Source organism: Dromiciops gliroides, chromosome 3, assembly GCF_019393635.1.
Source record: "Dromiciops gliroides isolate mDroGli1 chromosome 3, mDroGli1.pri, whole genome shotgun sequence".
In the NCBI taxonomy this organism is placed as follows: domain Eukaryota; kingdom Metazoa; phylum Chordata; class Mammalia; order Microbiotheria; family Microbiotheriidae; genus Dromiciops; species Dromiciops gliroides.
The window spans coordinates 299,223,444-299,245,358 of NC_057863.1; the positions used below are offsets into that span (position 1 = coordinate 299,223,444).

The window sequence follows — 21,915 nt, forward strand, 5'->3', positions numbered from 1 at the left end:
TTAAGCAGTACAAGAAGAATGCACTGGGAGAAAGGGAAAGGATGTGACAATTAAAAGTAAATTTGTGGTCACCTTATTCCTGTCCCCAGTATAGGGAAAACTATTTAGGGTTTACTTAGAAATTAGAAGCTTTACCAACAAGTCTTTGGGCATTTAGCATTTAGTAAAGAGTAAAGAGAAAACATGTGGAGTTCAGAAAAATAGGAAAGCCTATCTACTGTAGAGGAGAGATAAGAGTTCAACCTAGCCTGGTTGTTCTCCCAAATCTTCTGCCACCACCTTGGAGTCCCAGCCACAAAGAGAAAGTTCCTATGCCTGTGAGAGCTGAAGCTCCTTGTGGGTCCTGGAAGAGAGGTGGTCCCCAAACACTGCTCCAAGCTAATTGGCTGGTAGCATTCAAGACCATTAATTGACATGACTTGAAGGTGGTCTTAAGTTAGATAACTTCCATTAGTTAGTTAGGAGTTCCTGTGTGTGTGTGTGTGGAGGGGGGGGCGCATCTGAGTCTACAGCTTTTAGAACAATACTCCTAAGGGCCAGGCAGGTTTGGCTTCAATCACGTCAACTTTAAGTAAGTTAATCATCATAGTCCATCACTCTCACTCAATTCAATCAATCCAAATCAATCTCCTCCAGATGGTGCCTTTGGGCATTGTCAAATACCATTATTTTCTCAAAAGGGAGAGGAGGAATGGGATAAAGTATCTCACATAACAGAAGCAAGAAAGGGGTAGACAGTGGAAGGGAAGATGGGGTAGTTGCTGGGGAGTGAGTGAACCTTACTTTCATTAGAATTTGCTCAAAGAGGGAATAATATGCACACTCAATTGGGTATACTAATCTATCTTGCCATGCAGGAAAGTAGGAAGGGAAGGAAATAAGGGGGTGGTGGTGATAGAGTGGCAGATGGATTGGGGAAGGGGGCAGTCAAAAGTAAAACACTTTTGAGGAGGGACAGGGTGAAAGGAGATAGAGAATAGAATAAATGTCATGGGGGGGGAATAGAATGGAGGGAAATACAGTTAGCAATAGTAACTATGAAAAAATTTTGAAGCATGTTTATCTGACAAAGCCTCATTTCTCAAACACATAGAGAATTGATTCAAATTTATTATGATGAGAGCCACTCCACAATTGATAAATGATCAAAAGATATGAAGAGCTTTCAGATGAAATATTCCAAGATGTCTATAGCCATATGGAAAAAAATGTGCTCTGACTCACTATTGATTAGAAAGATGAAAGTCAGGGCAATCATGGGGTACTACCTCATACCACCTAGATTGGATAATATGACAGCAGAAAAAAAAGTGACAAATGTGGGAGATATGGGGAAAATAAGACATTAATGCACTATTGGTGGAGTTGCAAACTGATTCAAACATTCTGTAGAGCAATTTGACACTATGGCCAAAGATCTATAAAACCAGGCATATTCTTTGACCTAGTAATACTAATATTAGCCTAGTATCCAAAAAGAGATAAACCCCAAAAAGTTAAAGGACCCATATATACAAAAATATTTATGGCAGCCTTGTTCTAGTGCAAAGAATTCAAAATTGAGGCAATGCCCAACAATTGGGGAATGGCTGACCAAATTGTGTAATGAGATTATGGTTAAACAATAATGTGCTACAAGAAATGATGAGCAGGATATTCTCAGAAAAACCTGGAAAGAATTACATGAGCTTATGCAAAGTGAAACATACTGTATACAAAAGCAACTGCAATATTGTAAAACGATCAGCTGTGAATGACTTAACTTACTCTCAGCAATACAATGATCCAAGGCAACTCTGAAGGATTTATGAAAAATGTGATCCTTCTCCAGAGAAAGAACTTATGGTGTGTGAAGACAGATTGAAGCATATTTTATTTTGGTTTCTTTTTCTTAAATTTTTCTTTTTTTGTCTGTTTTTTTTATAACCTCACTAATATGCAAATGTCTTTCATTACTACACATGCATAATTTACACTGAATTGCTTGGGTTAATTCTGCATTACATAATTTTCTCTATTTTATCTTTGGTTATAAATTCTTCTCCTCTTCAGAGATCTGACAAGTAAACAGTTCCTTCCTTTTCTAATTTGCCTATGGTATCACCCTTGATGCCTAAATAATACACCCATTTTTACTTTACTTTGTTGTATGGTGTCCTAATTTATCTATGGTATCATCCTTTATGTCTAAATCTTGAACCCATTTGACCTTATTTTTGTATAAGGTGTGAGATGTTGGTCTATTCTTAGTTTCTGGCATACTGTTTTCCAGTTTTCCCAGCAGTTTTTGTCAAATACTGAATTCCTATCCCAGAAGCTGGAGTCTTTGGGTTTATCAAACAGTACATTACTAAAGTCATTTACTACTGTGTCTCCTGTGCCAACCTGTTCCATTGATCCATCACTATTTCTTAGCCAGTATCAAATAGTTTTGATGACTACTGCTTTATAATATAGCTTCAAATTTGTTGTGGCCAGCCCACCTTCCTGTGCATTTTTTTCATTAGTTCCCTTGATATTCCTGACTTTTTGTTTTTCCAGATTAATTTAGTTATTATTTTTTCTAACTCTATAAAGTAATTTTTGGTAGTCTGATTGGTATGGCACTGAATACGTAAATTAATGTAGGTAGAATTATCATTTTTATTATATTAGTTTGGCCTATCCATGAGCAATTAATATTTTTCCTTTTACATAACCCTGATCTTATTTGTGTGAAAAGTGTTTTGTAATAGTGTTCATAGAGTTTCTGGGTTTGTCTTGGCAGGTAGAAGCCCATGTATTTTATATTGTCTACCATTACTTTAAATGGAATTTCTCTTTCTATCTCTTGCTGCTGGACTTCGTTGGTCATATATAAAAGTACTGGTGATTTATGTTGGTTTATTTTATATCTGCAATTTTGTTAAAGTTGTTCATTGTTTCAGTAGTTTTTTAGTTGATCCTTTAGGATTCTCTAAGTATACCATCATATCATCTGCAAAGAGGGATAGTTTCCTTCCATTTCTATTACTTTTCTTATTGATAAAGCTAACATTTCTAGTACAATATTGAATAGTAGTGATGATAATTGACATCCTTGTTTCACCCATGATCTTATTGGAAATGCTTCTAACTTATCTCCATTACATATAATTCTTGTTGATCATTTTAGATAGATGTTGTTTATCATCTTAAGGAAAGCTCCATTAATTAATTAATTAATTTATTTATCTATCTATCTATCTATTTTTTTTGTGGGGCAATAGGGGTTAAGTGATTTGCCCAGGGTCACATAGCTAGTAAGTGTCAAGTTTCTGAGGCCAGATTTGAACTCAGGTACTCCTGAATCCAGGGCCTGTGCTTTATCCACTGTGCCACCTCGCTGCCCCAGCTCCATTTATTCTTATGCTCTCTAGTGTTGTTGTTGTTGTTGTTTAATAGTCTTCCTACTAAGTGTTTTATGGGTTCTATAGCTTATTTTTTATATATTTTTCGTATCATAAAAGTATTTTATTATTTTCCAGTTACATGTATAGTTTTCAACATTTGTTTTCATAAGATTTTTGGTTCCAATTTTTTTCTCCCTCACTCCCTTCTGTCTAACATCCCCAAGACAGAAAGTGATCTAATATAGGTTATACATGTACAATCACATTAAACATATTTTTGCACTAGTCAGGTTGAGAAAGAAGAATCAGAACAAAAGGAACCCACCTCAAAAAGAAAAGAAAAAGTAGAAACAGTGTGGTTCAATCTGCAGTCAAAACCCACAGTTCTTTTTTTCTAGATATGGAGACCATTTTCCACCATGAGTTTTTTGGAATTGTCTTGGATCATTGTATTGCTGAGAAGAACTAAGTCTATCACAGTTTATCATCACACAATGTTGCTGTTACTGTGTATAATGTTCTGGTTCTGCGAACTTGACTTAGGGTCATTCCACTTAAGTCTTTTGAGGTTTTTCTGAAATCTGCCTGCTCTTCTCTAGTGGTTTGGAATAGGAATAAATGCTATATTTTTTTCAAAAGCTTTCTCTGCATCTATTGAGATGATTATATACTTTTGGCTCATTTTGTTATTGATGTGGTCAATTATGTTGATAGTTTTACTAATATTGAACCAACCCTAAACTACTGGTATAAATCCTACCTGGTCAAGTTGTATTATCCTGGAGAGAAATTGCTGTAATCTCTTTGTTAATGTTCTATTTAGAATTTTTGAATCAATATTAATTAGGGAGATTAGTCTATAAATTTCTTTTTCTGGTTTAGTATCTGTACCATACTTGTCTCATAAAAGGAACTTGGTAGGATCACTTCTTTACCTATTTTTCCAAATAGTTTGTATAGTATTGGAATTAATTTTTCTTTAAATACTTGGTAGAATTCACTTTTTTTGTGGGGCAATGAGGGTTAAGTGACTTACCCAGGATCACACAGCTAGTAAGTGTGTCAAGTGTCTGAGGATGGATTTCAACTCAGCTCCTCCTGAATCCAGGACTGGTCCCACCTCACTGCCCTAGAATTTACTTTTAAGCCCATTGGGCCCTGGAATTTTTTTTCTTAGGGAGTTCACTGATAGCTTTTTCAATTTGTTTTTCTAAAATGGGTTTATTTAAGTATTTCTTCTATTACTCTGGGCAATTAATATTTTTAAAAATATTTATCCATTTCCTTTAGATTGTCAAATTTATTGACATATATTTGGGTAAAATAGCTCCTAATTATTACTTTCATTTCCTCTTCAATGGTGGTGAATTCACCTTTTTATTTTTGATACTGGTAATTTGATTTTCTTTCTTTTTTTTAAAGCAAATTAACCAAAGACTTGTCTATTTTACTGTTGTTTTTTATGGATCCAGCTCTGAGTTTTATTTATTAATTCTATAATTTTCTTACTTTCAATTTCATTACACTCTCCTTTAATTTTCAGAATTTCTAATTTGGTATTTAATTGGAGATTTTTAATTTGTTCTTTTTCTAGTTTTTTTAGTTGCATTCCCAATTTATTGATCTCTTCCATCTTTATTTGTTCATGTAGGCATTCAGAGATAATATTTTCCTTAAGAACTGCTTTGGCTGCATCCCATAAGTTTTGGTAAGTTGTCTCATTGTTATTCTCTTTAATGAAATTAATGATTGTTTCTATTATTTGTTGTTTGACCCACTCATTCTCTAGGATGAGATTATTTAGTTTCCAACTAATTTTTGGTCTATCTTTCCATGGCCCTTTATTATACATAAATTTTTATTGCATTATGATCTGAAAGGGATGCATTTACTATTTCTGCCTTTCTGCATTGGACTGCGAGGTTTTTATGACCTAATACATGGTCAGTTTTTTTGTAGGTGCCACATACTGCTGAGAAAAAAGGTATATCCTTTCTTTCTATATTCAGTTTTCTCCAGAGGTTTATCATATTTAATTTTTCTAAAATTCTATTCACCTCCTTAACTTTTTTCTTATTTATTTCATGGTTAGATTTATCTAGTTGTGAGAGGAGGAGATTGATATTCCCCACTAATTTTGTTTTGCTGTCTATTTCTTCCTGTAACTCATTTAACTTCTCTAATAATTTGGAAGCTGTACCTCTTAGTGCATATATGTTTTAACATTGATATTACTTCATTATCTAGAGTACCTTTTAAAAGATAGATATAGTTCCCTTCTTTATTTTTGCTTTTTCTTTGTATGAGATAAGGATTGCAACCACTGTTTTTTTTTTTTTAATTTCAGCTGAAGCATGATACATTCTGCTCCAGCCTTTTACCTTCACTTTGTGTGTATCTCTCTGTTTCAAATGTGTTTCTTTTAAAAACATAGTATAGGTTCTTACCAATGCAATGGTACAGGAGAGTTCCAGGGGACTCATGATGGAAGGGGATCTCCAAATCCAGAAAAAAAAAAAGAACTGTGGAGTATAGATGCTGATTGAACCATACTATTTCTTTTGTTTTTGGTGCTGTTGTTTCTCTACTCTGAGGTTTCTCTTCATTGCCCTGATTCTTCTCTTATAACATGACTAATGCAGAAATATGTTTAATGTTTTATATATATAACCTATATCTGATTACCTGCTGTCTAGGGGAGGGGGGAGGTAGGGGAGGGGGGGGAGAAAAATCTGAAATTGGAAAACTTGTATAAACAAATGTTGAGAACTATTTTTACATGCAACTGGAAAAAAATAAAATACTTTTATCAGAAAAAAAAACTATATTGTAGGATTCTTTTTTTAAATCTACTCTGCTATCTATTTCCGTTTTATGGGAGAGTTCATTCCATTCACATGCACATTTATGATTACTAACTCTTTATTTCTCTGAATCCTATTTTTCTGCTTCTTTATCTTTTTTCTTTTTTCTTCACCCCATACCTTCTCACCAGTGTTTTGCTTCTGACCATCACCTCCTTTAATCTACCCTCCCTTCTATCATCACCACCTCCCTTTTGTCTTTTCCTCTTTTGCATCCTGTTTTTGCCCTCCCTTGTATCAACCCCACATCCCCTTTTCTTTCCCCTTTTTGCCTCCTAGTTTTACTCTCCCTTCTATCAGCACCCCACCCTTTTCTTTTCCCTTTCCTCTCCTACTTCCCTATGTATTAATATAAAATTATCTACCTCACTGAATGTGTATCTTATTTCCTCTTTGAGTCAAATCAGATGAGAATAAGGTTGAAACAATGCTCACCCTTCCCTTCTTTCCCTCTATTGTAATAGGTTTTATGTGCCTGTTCATGTGCATTTTTTCATGGGGTAATGAGGGTTAAGTGACTTTCTCAGGGTTACATAGCTAGTAACTGTCAAGTGTCTGAGAGAAGATTTGAACTCAGGTCGTCCTGAATCCAGGGTTGGTGCTCTATCCACTGCATCACCTAGCTGCCTCAGTGCCTCTTCATGTGGAGGTGATGTATACCATTCTTCCTTCCCTTTCCTTTTCTCCCAACATAATCTTTTGTATCCCCCTAAAGTTTTTAAATATAATTACATCAAAATTAAATTATACCCAAAGCCTCTGTCTATGTGTAGTCCTCCTATCTGTCCCAATAAAGATACAGTTATCAAGTATTATAAGTATCTTCTTCCCATGAAAGAATATAAACATTTAAATCTTATTAAATAATATATTTTACCTTTTTATGCTGATCTTGAATCTTTATTTGTAGATTGAATTTTCTATTCAGTTGTCGGCTTTTCATTAGGAAAGTTTTAAAGTCTCCTATTTTGTTGAATGTCCACCTTTCCCCCTGAAAGATTATGTTAAATTTTGTGGGGTAGTACATTATTGGTTGTAAATCAAGTCCCTTTGCCCTCTTGAATATCATATACCAAGCCCTCCAATGCTTTAATTTTGAAGCTGAAAGGTTCTATGTAATCTTGATTGTTGCTCCTTTATATTTAAATTGTTTCTTTCTTGTTGCTTGCAGTATTTTCTGCTTTACATGATAATTCTGGAATTTGGATATGATATTCCTTTGAGGGTATATTTTTTTGCATCTTTTACAAGGTGACTGATGGATTCTTTCAGTTACTATTTTTTTCCTCTGGTTCTAATACAGTGTGGCATTGCTTGATAAAGTCATGTAATATGCTGTCCAGGCTCAGGTAGACCAATTATTATTAAATTCACCCTCCTGGATCTATTTTCTAGGTCTGTTCTGTTTTTAAAGTGGTATTTTATGTTTTCTTCTACTTTTATATTATTTTTACCCTATTTTAGTTCTTTTGGCTGTGTCATTGAATCATTAGCTTCCATCTACCAAATTCTGATTCTTAAGGAATTATTTTCACCAGTTACCTTCTGTATCTCCTTTTCCATTTGTCCAAGTGTATTTTTAAGGTATAATTTTATTTTTTCCAAGCTATTGATTTTCTCTTGCATAACTCTCATTTCTTTTTCCAATTCTAATTCTATCTCTCTTATTTGGTTTATAAAATATTTTTTCAGCTTTTCCAGTAGAACTTTTTGATCTTCAGACAAATTCCTCTTCCCCATTAAGGATTTGTGTGTAGCCATTTTGATATTGTTGCCCTCCTCTGAGTTTTGACCATCCCTGTTGCTATAGTAATTTTCTATGGTGAGGTGTTTTTTTTCCTGTTTTTTAATCATATGTTAGTATCTTTCATGCTTTTTAAAGTTTAGTTTTGCTCCTGGGGTACAGTGAACACTGTCCCAAGCTCCTTTTGCTGGGAACCATTGGACCGGTCACTGGCTTTCTGCTTTGGAGCCTCAGCCACTGTCAGCTTGCTCACTGCACTGGAGTGGCCCAGCCTAGTTGAACCTGTTCAGGGTCTCACAACTTGTCAGAGTCCTATTATTATTTATTGAGAAAAAGTGAAAATGAGAGGGTCAGAGACAGGGATAAGGACAGACAGAAAAAAATAGAGAGATTAGAATTGTGACTGACACATTTTCCACTTCTGATGCCTGATCCAATGAACTATTTGGCAAGAGGATGGGCCGGGATATTCATCAAATGAATCCCCTGGGAGTCAAAAAATCCAATCCAGATATGAAAATGTGCTGACAGAATAAAGTATGGGATTTGTGAATGCTGGATTATTCCAATCAGCCTGTGAATACCCCTAATTTCTCTTAATTTCTCAAATTAAGAATTTCAAGACCTATGTGATCAGGCAATAGTAATTTATCTTAATTATGTTCTTATCTATTCCCGAGATCCCTTACTAACAAATTGGTCCAAACCTTCATCCAGTGCTATACTGATGCTAGCTATTTGCCATGTGATAAAAATACCAATTTGAGAGGGAATGGAGTTTCTAGGGACAGATAGTTGATAGTCCATATGTATCCATGAAAGATAGAAGACATACTTCAGGAGGAAACTTCTACCTCAGTAGAGGTAGAACAATTCATTGGCTTTATAGTAAAATATCACTGTTTTGTACCACTTACCCTATCAGAAATCTGTTCAAGTCTTTATATATGGTCAACTGGGACCTATAGTTACTATTTTTCACATTATATCTACCATTCTGTGCAATCTTGTGAGGTATGTGTTTAGGCTGAGAACCTCATGGGGTGTCTGGAAGGTTTATTGTATCCTGCAGAGTATATAGAAGCCCTTTACAAATTCTGTTCTACCAAACCACAGGAACAATGTCTGACAGAAGAATTCTTGGGGGAAAAGACTGCGTCTGTTGCCATAAGTGTCCAAATATTCAATTGGATACTTCAAGAGGAAGAGATCCCCTTCTACCTAAAAGAGTTCACAAAGAAGCCAGAAGAACACACATCTGAAATGGTATAACTGAAATTCCTGCTGAGGTTTGAGTAATCCCTTCAAATTCAGAAATTCTGGGATTTAATGGGAGGTTATACAGAAAATTTGATGAATAAGTCATGTTATATCAAATTGAGCATTTTCATTTGATCAGTAGTCTAATGTATGCAAAGTACACCAATTATCTTAGAGGAGCAAAATTATGGTTTTGGAAGTATTTTCAGGTATTGGGAGGATCAGATGTACTGAAAAAAATAGGTAATTCCATGATACTTTAACTGTAGTCATGGTTTAATTTAAAACTTTTGGAAGTGTTTCATAGGAAGAGAGTGGGGAGAGGGACAGTGAAAGGGAGAGGAAATGGGGGAGAAAGAGGGAGAAGGAGAGGGAGAGGGAAAGGAACAGGGAGAGGGAGAAAGAAAGAAAAAGAAGGAAGAAAGGAAGGAAGGCTCAGGAGAGAGAGAGATTTATTGTAAATCCTGAAACTTTGCTAAATTTAGTTGTTTCATGCAGATGTTGATTCTGTAGGATTCTGAGTATACAAGTATGTCATCTCCAATGATAACTTCTTGTGGCAATGCTCTAACCCAAAATATATTTGATATTTTTCATTCTATAATTGAAGTTATAATTTTTACTGTCTAGAAAGCAAATATTTAGTTTGTTCATTGTCCTCAAGTAAATTTTCATTTTGTAGTAAACAATATCCTTGAATTTAAACTTTGTTATAACATTATTCATAATAGAATGGGATTATACAAAAGGAAGGTGTTTGGGATCCATTAAGTGTTCTTCACTTTCATAAGTACCAAAGGCAGATCATTGTTGATCCACCATACACCACAAAATATCAACACATCTCTGTAATGAGGCTCCAACATGCTCACTACAGGAAAGGCATTTTAAAACATGAGTTGTATTGTTTAAAGTTCAGTTATATAGAGGATGATTGATTCCAAAAGCTAGAATTGAGAGCTCAGCAGGGATGTAAAGATGTCATTCTTGATCCAGTTCTTGGAAATGTATATTTTTTAATTATTCTAAACATGCTTTTTGGAAAGAAAATTAAAGGGAAGGAAAGTGATCTGGTTGTAGAAAAGAAAAACAATTCTAAGGCTAAAGTAAGACAGTTTTGAATATTATATATATATATATATACATACATACATATATATACATATATATATATAATTTGAGGGGGCAGGGCAATGGGAGTTAAGTGACTTGCCCAGGGTCACACAGCTAGTAAGTGTCAAGTGTCTGAGGCCACATTTGAACTCAGGTACTGCTGAATCCAGGGCCGGTGCTTTATCCACCGTGCCACCTAGCCACCCCCAGTTTTGAATATAACTGAAATTCTACATTCTAATCTGCACTCAAGGTTCTATAAAAGTTTGTGGGAATTACATCAATGTGTGGGGATAGAGTTGATTTGGAGATTTATCATAATTAAAGATGGAATATCCAGGTTATTTAATTATCAGGTGGCTGTGGGGGGTTATGCCTAAGCCCATTAATCTGTGGAGTCTATTAAAAGTAAGCCTAACAAGGACAGGTAGACTTTTGTAAATGTTTTTTTTAATACTTCAATCTAATGAATTGATAATGGATAATGGCAAAGGCAAATTAGGAAGCTGTGAAAGAAAGGGTAATAGGAATATGTATAATTATAGATATACATATACGTATATATATATATATTTGTGTGTGAGTATATATATATATGTGTGATTGTACATATATTTGTGCATGTACATATACATATATACACACAAATATCTATATATACATATGCTCTAAGGTGACAGAACTACTTAATTGATTTTAAAATTCTTCTAAATTCTAAAGTTACTTTTATGCCTAAAAATAATTTGTGTTGAATTTACTAGAAAATCAGTCTCATTTCCTGAGACCATGTGATGTATTTCAAAGAAACAATTTGTTTTTTGGACATCAGAGTTTGAGTATTTCCAAAGTACAGCTATGTGGAAAAAAATGGGTACATTTTTATGTCAAGCTAAGTGTATTTCTTCTCTCCAGAACTGAATTTCTGCCTACCAAAATACTTAAGGCTTGAAATGAGGAGTCTTCTTTTAGCTCACTCATAGTATGGGACTGATTTGGCCCATGTTTTACTGAAGCAAGTATCAGTTTTGATTTTGAGCTACCCCAAACCCACAGAGGGTCAATAAACATTCATTCTGAGGCATACAGGAAAATATCTAATAATTGCAGGCAAAGGAATAAGCTAAAAGGTTTGAAGATGTAAGGACTTTGAAAAAAAAGATAACATCTGATCCTAATTCCTTATTCACATTGAAATGTTTGGTAATTATTTCTTTTTTTTCCACATTCAGGCATTTAAAAAAAAATGAATGAGGATTTCTTAAGGACTTTCTAGGTGCAAAATACTGTCCTAAGCCCTGTAAATATAAGAGTAAGACATTCACTGCTTACATCATAATTGGAGTAGAAAATGCATATGTATCTATGGATGTGTGTGCATGTGTCTGGATGAGTGCATGTTTGTATTTGTGCATGTGCATACACAACATGCACAAACACACGTACACGAGTACATGCACACACATAAATATACATGTGTACATGTATGTCTACAATGCATGTGCACTGTATGTTTGTGTGTGTGCATATATGTGTGTATATATGTATATGAGGTTCCATTGCAGAGCAGGTGAAAAGTACCAGTAGGATTTAAGATTCAGCAACAAAGCAAATGGTAATATAAAATTATTTTCATACAGATTTCCATAAATCCATATCTGTTTCTGATGCTGACACTTGACAGTGCCAGTGAATTTGTTGAAAACATTTTTTCTGGGTCTTCAGGAACTATGGTTACAAAGGAGAGAGAGAGGCTTCAATACCTGTTGAAGCAGTCATCATGTCGCGTCTCCTCAGGGCTCTTGAGGTTCTTTACCTGTCAATGGAAGCTGAGCCACATTTGGTGTTGGTGTAGGTTCTGTTGGAGGTATTTACAGGACTGTTTCCTTGGCTTGTGGCTTTGGAGCTATGCTAGAAGCAACACAATGTGATGGGGGTGAGGTGAGTTTGGGGTGTTGTTATTACTCAGTAGCTTCAGGCATAGGTTCCTAGACTGTCTTTACTGGCATATGAGGGAAGATATTGGCAGTGGTTTCACCTTCCTACTTCCTCTTTTCTCTCCCTCAAGAAACCTAGATGGCTTATCTAGGCTAATTTGCCTACCCCAGTGGCATTTTTCCCCCATTTTACTTAGAAGACTATGTTAAATTGTTGCTGTTTGTGATAAAGGTGTCTCTGTTAATAAATTTGCTCAACAATGTTATATTACCACAAGTTCACACAGTATGGGATACATGACTCACCCTCACAAAGCAATCTTGAAAGAAATACATCTTTATTTAAGTGATACACTGAACAACAATTCCACAAAAATGGATGCATTTCTAGAATTTCTTTAATAATATTTCAATTTGACATTTCCCTGTATAAAGGAATAGCTTCTAGCTTAATTTGTGAAACATAATTAATGAACAAGGCTAACAGGAAAGTGCTGAGACTTCCTAATTTTATATGAAACTTTATTTGAAAGTTTTTATACTTTTCTATGGTCCCCTGTAAGGCAGGGATGCAATAATGTGGTCAGTAGATACAAGCCTGACATAATCACAACTGCGAAAGGAGTACCCACGCATGTTTATGGGGGAATAATAAGTAAAGGGGCTTCATGAAACTCTTTTCCCAATATCTTCTCTACATGTATGCCATATATGAGGATACCCCAAGAATCGTTTTAGGGGTTTTTTTTGCTTCCTTTGTATCTCAAGCCCTGAATTGAAAAGCCAAAATGAATTCTTTTTTTTTTTAATATTTAAAATCAGGCTGCCCCAGAATTACTTCAGTTGAGGTGGAAGTGTATCAGAATACAAGTCATAGAGCATTTTACAGTTATACTTTCTATAGTGACTTTTGCATGAAAAAATATTACAGAAGATTATCCTTTAGAATATGTAGTGAGGCAATACAACCAAATAAATGTTAAAATCTTGAACAACTATTCTCTACCACCTCATAAATCACTAATTTTTTGAGGAAAAAATAGAATGAGACAGTGTGAAACACTGGACAGTCCACTGGCCCGGTGGTGAGTAAAAACCTGAATCCAAATGTAGCTTTGACACTAACTGTGTGACATATGGATAAATCACACCTTGGAGACTTAGGTTATGTTTCTATAAGGAGGTACCTTTCCTAATCTTTGCCTTTATAGTACAGGAGCCTAAGATAGTACTTTTTATTGTAGGCTCTTTAAACATGCTGGTTGGAGTGCATACATAAGGGAATTGGTAATATTTTGAAAAGTTTCATAATGTTTCAAGATTTTCAATAACTTTACTCATATCACACTTGTGATGTGACTTTACAAGTTAGGAAACTAATGCTCATGGAAGTTACACAACTTGTCCAGGATAACTCAAGTAGAATCAGAATTAAGGAGGATTAAGCTAGAGCTAGAAGGAATAGCAAACAATATGAGCCAAATATTGGGCATGAGAAAACATGAGACTTGATGAAAGTGTAAAAAAAAGTCCATCATGAATAATGCAATGCATAGCCAAGGTGGAGGAAAGAAGCCAAGAATTTGCCTGAGCTTTCCCAAATTTCCCTCATAAATAATATTGAATCAAGTCCCTAAATCAATTCTGGAGCTACAGAACCTACAAAAAGTTGGAATGAAACAATCTCCCAGTTTAAGATAACAGAATAACTTTATCAAAGGTCTGTCTCACTTGGGTAAAAAGGGAGTGTATCTCAGCACAGAAGAAAAATTGGGAAAAGAAATGAGAGTCATGTAAGAGAGAGTTAATAGCTTGAAAAATAAGGATAAATGAATGATGAAAACCATTCCAGAAAAAAATACAATTGGAGAGTTGAAGGGGGATGAGCCAAGTGGTGGAAAGGAGCCAACAAGTTGCCTGAAGTCTCCCAAATTTCCCTCAGTAACAACATTAAATTAAGTTTCTAAATAGATTCTGGAGCTATAAAACCTACAAAAAGATGGAATGAAACAGTCTTCCAGCTTAAGATAACCTAGAAGGAACTCAGGAATGGTGTGTGTCACATGGGTAAAAGGGGAGTGTAGCACAGCACAGAGAAAGTCTGGGTAAGCCAGTGGAAGGCTTTTGGACATAGCACAGATCAGCAAGTGAGCATACTCTGTCCTGGCTCAGAAGGCTAGTGGTAGAACAGGCCAATTGTGAGGCCCCCAGTCCCAATGCAGAGGGATATCTGACATCTAGGGTATCCATTATACAAGAGGTGCAACTAGGCTGGGGAACCCTTAAAAATACAATTGACAAAATGGAAAAGGATGTGCAAAAGCTTACTGGGGAAAATAATTCCTTAAGAATTAGAATTGGGTGGGGCAGCTAGGTGGCACAGTGGATAGAGCACCGGCCCTGGAGTCAGGAGGACCTGAGTTCAAATCCGGCCTCAGACACTTGACACTTACTGGCTGTGTGACCCTGGGAAAGTCACTTAACCCTAATTGCCTCACCAAAAAAAAAAATTAGAATTGGGAACATGGAAACTAATGACTCAATGAGACATCAGGAAGCAGTAAAGCAGAATCAAGAGGATGTAAAAGTGGAGGAAAACATAAAATACTTCATCAGAAAAACAACATACCTGGAAAATAGATCCAGGAGGAATTATTTAAGAATTAAATAATTAAATAAGAATTTAAGAATATTGGACTACCCAAGGACCATGATTAAAAAAATAAAAAGAGCCTGTACAGCATATTTCAATAACAAATGAAGGCAGACTGCCCCAATGTCTTAGAACCAGAGGAAATAATAATCACTGAAAGAATCCACCAGTAACGTCCTGAAAGATAACCAAAAAAGAAAAACTCTGAGGCATACAGTAGTCAAATTAAGAATTATCAGGTGCAGGAGAAAATACTACAAGCAGTCAGAAAGAAACAATTTACATATCAAAGAGACACAATCAGGATTACACAGGACCTGACAACTTCAACATTAAAGAATAGGAGAAAAGGACCATTTGTACAAAATATATGTTTGTAATGGAGTATTATTGTGGTATAAAAAATGACAACCAAGTTGTTTTCAGAATAATCTGTAAAGACTTACATGAACTGATTTATAGTGAAGTGAACAGAAGCAGAACATTGTACACAGCAACAATAATATTGTTTCTTGAAGAATTGTGAATGAGTTAGCTATTCTCAACAAGACAATGATCCAAGAAAATCCCAAATGACTAACGATTAAGCATACTACCTGCCTCCAGAGAAAACTGATGTTGACTGAACACAGACTGAAGCACGCTGTTTTTAATGTTCTTTCTTTCATTTTTTTTCTTTCTTTTATTTGTCTTGTTATACAAAATTACAAAGATGGAAATGTTTGACATAATTGTATATGTATAGCCTATATTTGATTCTATACCACTTCAGGGAAGGGGAAAAGGAATGAGGGAAAGAAGGAAGGATAGAATTTGAAACTCAACACTTTAAATAAAAAATGTAAATTAAAAAATAAAAAAAAAAAGAATGAGTTCACAAAACAACAAATCATAGAAATAATAATTTCATCAAAAATAATGACAATAATGAGATAATATACCAAAACTTATACGATGCAGCCAAAACAGTTCTTAGGGAAAATTCTATATCTCTAAATGCCTACATTATGAATAATGCAGAATTAATGTGTGTCTATAGAAGGGGTGTATGATTTAATTGCAAATTTAGAGGTCAGAGATAAAAAATTCCATACTTTTTATAGAGAGAGGGATTAGAGACAACTAGGTGGTGCAATGACTAGAGAGTGAGACTTAGAGTTAGGAAGACCTGAGTTCAAATCTGGTCTCAGACACTTCCTAATCGTGTGATGTTGGGCAAATCATTTAACCTTTGTTTACTTCAGTTTCCTCATCTGTAAAATGGGGATAATAAAAGCAATCTGCCTCCCAGAGTAGTTGTGAGGATCAAATGAGATAATATCTATAAAGTGCTTAGTACAGTGTCTATGACAGAGTAAGCACTATATAAATTTTAACTATTGTTATTATTAATTTGTGCTCAATAAGTTGGACAACATTGAAAATTTTTCTGAACCATGAATAATATTTTTGCTTTGCATAGAGGAATGGATGAAGAAATATCTAAGGCAAAAACTCAGAGAAAGATTAAGTGTAACTATCTAAATTAAGGGCATTGAACAATACAGAGAAATTTGGAGCAATGGAGTCATAATGAGAATGTTTCAGTATTACAAAGAATCTATGGTCTTCTCAATATGGATGTGCAGCACAACAACGCAAGTCATGACCCTTTCATGCTCTTTTATCCTTTTAGAGTCTTGTCCATGTATTTGTCTAAATCCTTTACAAAATCTATACCTGTTCTTCCTCTAAATCTTTTCACATTATGTTGCTACTAATGCAACATTTAAGCTGTCCATCTTCTGTTAGCTCTAACTCACTGAATGACATGCTCACTGTTTTCTGTAATGTAAAATTTCTCATTGGTAATATTCTGTGAACTAAATATACTCATCATACATCTCTTTCCTTCTCTCTCAGAACCTTAAGGCTTTAGAAATTTCGGTATTTTATGCTTTACAGCATGAAATTCTATAAGCACCAGAAAATAAATGTTGATGTTCAGAAAGTGGTCTTTCCTTTCAGTGAGAAGCTAGGAGTCATTAAAAACACTTCACTATTTCACAAATAAAATATATTCCTATCGATTATTTAGTTTCTTTGAGGGGGTGACTAGGTGGCAAAGTGGATAAAGCATCAGCCCTGGATTCAGGAGGACCTGGGTTCAAATCCAGCCTCAGACACTTGGCACTTACTAGCTGTGTAACCCTGGATAAGTCATTTAATCCTCATTGCCCCATAAAAAAATAAAGTGTCTGAAGACAGATGTACAAATGAACTACCTCTGTGAATTCCCTATCAGACTCATGGTCTGAACAAAAGCATTCTTTGTCCATTTATTTTGCATGTCTGTGTTACAAATAAAAAAAAATGCACTTAAGCTGAATGCTTTGGTGAGATTGTGGATTCCACTTAGAAGTTTCTGTAATATTCTGGGAGATAGGTAATGGATAGATGCCCTTGATAGTGAGACTGAAAAGTTTGAATTTCATCCTGTGGCAATGGGAAGTCTTTGAAGGTTTTATTTTAGTCAAAGGACTGTGGTATTGAAAGCAGTTCAACCTGTTCATTTCTTCAACCTACTCAGTTTCCATGAATTACTCATCAACCCAATCTCAGCTGCACATAAAGATAGTCATGACCTTGATCTTGTTGTCACCCACAAATGTGCCAGCACCAACACATTCAAGAATTCTGAAATCTTCTTATCTGACTATAATGTATTGGCTTTCCAACTTTCCTTCTGCTTTATGATATAAAAACCTACTTAGCATCCCCACTATGGCTTTCTTTCTCTCCATTCCTCAATTCTCCACCAGGCCATCACTCCTGCTCTAGCCACTTTTTCTTCCTTTTCCCATTTTGACCTCTTGGAGAGTAAGTTCAACTCTACACTGTCATCTTCTCAAGTCCCTGGCTCCCTTATCATATCATCTATTTTACCCTGTGAAGTTTCATCCTTGGATTATGTGTATAGGCATAGTTTGGTCTAGACATGATTTCAGTGATAGGGAAAGTCTCTTTAATGATGTAGATCACACTATACACACATGTTTGTCTACAAATATAACACTCAAATGTAAGTGTTTATCCATACATGAATATACATGTCCTTATATATATACACATATACATATATATTAAATGTCTCTATAATATAAATATATGTGTGTGCATACACATTCATCCATATATATGAAGTAAGAGATATCCTATACCATCAAATTTCCATAGAACTAATTGGACCATATTATCCCTTTCCTAAATTCCTTCTTGTCCCTACTGTGGTCAACCAAGGAACCATTTACTGAGGAGATTCTTTGGATCCCTCATTTATATTATTTTCAGACAATTAGTAAAAGTTCAGTGACAAAGGTGAAAGGGATTTTAATGCTATTTAATATTATCCTTTATGTCCTAATTTGTTTAAATTTAATTTTCATATCACTTGCCACCCCTGATTATGCTGTGCCTCCTCAAAAGCTGAAGGAGTAAACTAAGGTGGAGGCACATAATAATTTGAAAGACTTCTGAAAAAGCAAAATGAATACTTGACTTCCTTTTAGCCCATGACTAAATCTCAGCTGTTTCTGAGCTCAAAGATCAGGTTTTGGATTTCTCCCTGCTGTTTTCCCATATCCCCATTCACTGGTCTATAGGTGATATCATCACCATTTAGCACTGTCAAGGAAATTGGAAAGCACCCTAGTTAAAACATTTATACCTTGGAACTGGAGGTATGATAGTCTTCGTGGAATTGGACCCACACTGGGCCATTGACCTGGATTTGTATACCATATCCAATAGCAATAGGATAGATAAAGAAGCAGTACTCAAAGTAGCATGGTATATAAAAAAAATACAAGAATGTGATTAAATACAGGAACAGGAAAGTTTAGTGAGTATTTGATGCTTAAGTGAGAGTATCTACAGACATTCTTTACTAAAGGAGGAAAGTCTGAGAAACATCAAAGTATGACCTAGAGTCTTAATATCATAATAATGGGTACTGCAGTTATCTGAACATCTGTTATATTACCCTCTGCCAGAAGCAGAGAAACTAATAATATCTTGATTTGCTTTGTGGATAACTTCATTCTTTAAAAGAGTGGAGAAAGCCTACAAGGATGCTGTTATTTTGGCCGAGATTTTGTCCAACAAGGAAACATCAGTTTTTTTAAAGAAAAGTGGAGGAATTCTTGGGATAGGGGAGATAACTTTTTATATTGATATAATATTAATGATAATATCTAAATTAATTTGCTGTCAAGGGAATTTTTTAAGGGGAGATTAAATAAAAACCAATTCATTTGGAGAAACGAGATTTATATTATCAAGGGAAATAATAATAATCAAAAAGTAGAAATGAAAGGTATATACCATGTACAGACTTCAAACTATGTTAAAAGAATTGGCACAATTTTGTACCAGTCCCCAAATAGCTCAGTGGAACAGATTAGACAAGAAAGAGTCAGAAATAACTGAGCTCAATTACCTAGTGTTTGATAAACCTTCTCAAAAGATTACCTAAAAAAAAGAATTCCCTAATTCTTATGAATTTCTGAGAAAACCATAAATCAGTATTGAAGAAAATATCATTAGATCAACAAATTGTACCATATATCATGATAAACACAAATGGATATCTGACTTGAAGATTAAAGCTAATAAGTCCTCAAATTAGAAGACAACAATTTCATTTATTTTCCCTATTTATAACCAGCATATGTGGATTTTAAAACAAAGAACAGAGGAAATTATAAAAGCTAAAATAAATATATTTAAATAAGTATTTTTTATTATATGAAATTGAAAAACTTCTTTCATGAAACATGGGCTAAGTCATGTTCAGCTCTTTATGATCCCACTAGAAATGGTCTCAGCAAAGATATTGGAGTGGTTTTGCCACTTCTTTCTCCATCTCATTTTTCAGATGAGGAAACTGAGGCAAATGTATTTAAGTGATTTGTCAAAGGTCACACAGGTAGTAAGTGTCTAAGGCAGGATTTGAATGCTAGTCTTCTCACTCCAGGCTTGGCATGTTTTGCACTACATCACATCACTTTCAAGAATTCAAAATCTCAGTTTTCCCAATTATATGGTAGTCTAACATTCCAATGAATCTTTCTTATACAGATTTCCTTATATAATACCAAATAATTACTAAAATTTTTATTCTTGAATTTCATAGTCTATTTGAATTTAGGTGATTTAGGCTAATTTACCTAAACAATTAAATTCTGTTGAATCATTTCAAACTAGTTTCAGTTCTGTTTATTCTCAAGTAGGTAAAATTACCTATTACTAGAACAATAAATCTCTCATCCTCCAGCAAAGGGAGAGAGACACGTGGTGCTTGATAGTAATCTTAATCCTAGCTGCAAACTCCCTAAAATCCACTAAAACTTACAAATTTTTACAAAATAAAAGTTACAAAAATTTTAAATCATAATTTAGGAATTTACAGTAAAGATATTACATGGCACTTAAAATGTTAGTCTATAGTCTATAATGCTATACTTTTCTACAAATCATGATAATTTCCTTTCCTTCCTGTCTTTATTTATGCAATGTAAAATAGGGCCCAAGTTTTGAAATCAGAAATCTCTCAGTTTTCCTCCTTATCTCCCACTGAAAGCCTAATCAAAAGGTGAATGAGAGTAGGTCCCTACTCAGTAAAGCTAGAAGAGCTGTTTTCAGTATGAGACTTCATTAATCTTCCCTACACTTCTAAACACCCTGTCTAGTTCAGTGTTCTACAAAAATCCAAGGAAAATACAGACCTTATGGACTCTAGAGAACTTCTGAAATGGAAACCCCAGTCAAAGCCCACCTCACTGTCTGCCAAATAGAAATTGCCCTCACTAATCTAGGATCTTCTCATTCAGCTAAACAGGACAAGACAAGTCATAAATATTTGATAAAGAGATATGGTCATATGGTCCCTTCCCTGCAGGTCTTGAGGTTGAACTGGCAGCCCTTGCTTTTAAGAGTTATATCATACTTACTAGCTATGTGACCCTGGGTAAGTCACTTAACCCCCATTGCCCTGAAAAAAAAAAGTTTTATCATAACTCCATGTCTACTGAGATATCAGGATGGCTCCTAGACAGTAAAGGACTAGCTATAATGAAAGGGCTGAGGAGATTTATAGGAAGAGAAGGAAAAAGAGAGAGAAAACTCTACCAAAGGACAACCAGCCTAATTTTAACCACAGTCCCTTTTTTGATCATCAAGAAGATTACTAATTTGGAGATCAGGGAGGCCTACACTAATTCTGACACCATTGGAGGTTTCCCCTGGAATAATGTCAAACACTGCCCTTAATTTTCTGGACAAACCGGGTCCTCAGTCCTAATCTTCCTAATCATTGCCCTTGACTGTGTTCAGCCTGAACCTTGGTGGACTAAACAAGGTTCTCACCATGTCTGATTTGATCCCATGTTAATTTGGTCCCATATCTATTCAATCCTAAAACCAAAGAGATTTACTGTACTTCTGTGGTCTTGGAGAGGTGTCAGTTTTCCTTAGGAAGACCACCAGAAATGCCATGCTACTCCACATAATTGTTAATTATGAGGATGAACTCCAACAGTTGAGATAGTCTTAGCAAGAAATTAATTTGGTCATTTGGTAGAAAAGTGAGCCAGATGATGATTTGGATTCCTCAGGGACTATCTTTCTTATTATTTATATCTCCAACACTTAGTATAATACCTGGCACAAAGTAGATGCTACAATAATTCTTTATTGAATTGCATTGCATTCACATTTCTAAGTTGGAGAATGATTAGAGGAGAAAATCTATGATGGCTAGAGGATTTGAAACCCTGCTATATAAAGATCAGTTGAAGGAATGCTCAAGGATATTTAGCCTGATGTAGAGAAGGTATAATGTAAACATGATCTAAGTATTTGATATAATGTATACATGATCTAAGTATCTGAAAGATCCTCATATAAAAGAGGGATTTGATTGATTTACTTGGCCCAA

At 34.9% G+C, this 21,915-nt stretch overlaps 1 pseudogene; it reads left to right on the forward strand.

Moving 5' to 3' along the window:
• The window catches only part of LOC122747505, a 42,992-nt pseudogene that overhangs the window by 1,261 nt on the left and 19,816 nt on the right, over positions 1–21,915 (forward strand).